Source organism: Carlito syrichta, unplaced genomic scaffold (assembly GCF_000164805.1).
Source record: "Carlito syrichta isolate Samal-C Ts95f unplaced genomic scaffold, Tarsius_syrichta-2.0.1 Scaffold309181, whole genome shotgun sequence".
NCBI lineage: Eukaryota > Metazoa > Chordata > Mammalia > Primates > Tarsiidae > Carlito > Carlito syrichta.
The window spans coordinates 47972-49220 of record NW_007253277.1 but is presented as its reverse complement, the minus strand read 5'-3'; the positions used below and the strand labels follow the sequence as shown (position 1 = coordinate 49220).

Sequence of the window (1249 nt, the reverse complement as noted above, 5' to 3'; positions counted from 1 at the left end):
GGAGGGCTGAGGTAGAAGGTTCGCCTGAGCCCGGCAGGTTGAGGCTGCAGTAGCCATAATCAGCATGCCACTGCACTCCAGCCTGGGCAACAGAGTGAGACTCTGACTCAGAAAAAAAAGACTTACATTCATGTGGGTGAATAAAGACAATAAATAATGCACACTTTACAAAAGGTACAGGCCAGCTGTATACGTTTATGTTAAGTGTGCACTGTATTTTATTTTATTTTTTAATGATTACAATAGACATTTATTTAAAGTAATACATCTGCAACCAAATAATTCTTAAACTGTATGTTTTAGGTTTAACCATCTTCATAAAAATACTTTGAGGATAACTGCATCCACAGATTTCAACTACACGATTACTTCTTTGCCCATTCTTCTCTTTCTTTTCTTTTCCGAATAACCTTTTTCAGATATGGTTCAAGGTAGAATTTATCCTCTTCATATTTGGTCCACTGGTCTTTAGGCAAGATCTGCTGCCTCACGGTCCGTTCCAGTGCCCTCTTAATGCAAAACATCCTGTCATTATAAAGGTTCTCAGGAAGCCTTCTTATGGTTTCTTTTACATCTTCATCTTCATATATCGTATCATCCCATATTAAACCAAATTTATTGAATCCTGCAGCATTGTAATACCATTTTCGAATTCCTTCCAGTCGCCAGCTTGATGTTGCAACAGCCATCCTGCCAGCCATTTTGACCTGAGAGTCTGGTGTGCAATGTATTTTAAACTTAGAAACATTTGTTATGCTGGATCCTTCTTTATCACCCAAATGAAAGCAACAACTTCAAGATAGCTATACTGACTGACTGCTGAGAGTCTGTCTTTTTTGACCAAAATATAATACACAAAACTAGTTGTTATTTTAATTATTTATCAAATGACAGGAATTCTGAATTTTCATGTAACCTATAAATTTAAGGCAGCAGGAGAAAATTTAGATGTTTGGGTGTAATTATCCCAGTTAGAATATGCAACTTGAAAGTGTGTTATATATAATATTACCATGAATTTTGCACCTACACTGATAGCACCATATAACTCTTAAATTCCATGTCTATTTTACAAAGGGAATGTACTGCAGATTTATACTTTCGCATGACTTCAGCATAAAATTTTTTTTCTTAGACTTGAAACAAGAAGCAGTGCCTAAGATAGTAGGAAATGTGAGTTAAAGCAAATACTAGTTGATTATAAATGTGGCATGTCAAAATGCTCATGGCCTTTACATCCTATTAAGAC

The 1249-nt window shown here is 35.7% G+C and overlaps 1 pseudogene across 1 annotated transcript; it reads right to left on the bottom strand.

Annotated features, from left to right (window-relative positions):
* Positions 1-226: 226 nt before the first annotated feature.
* On the bottom strand, positions 227-701 carry LOC103269293 (annotated as a pseudogene). Its single transcript, XR_002482462.1, has one exon. The product of XR_002482462.1 is annotated as a cytochrome b-c1 complex subunit 7 pseudogene (transcript).
* Between the last annotated feature and the right edge of the window lie 548 nt (positions 702-1249).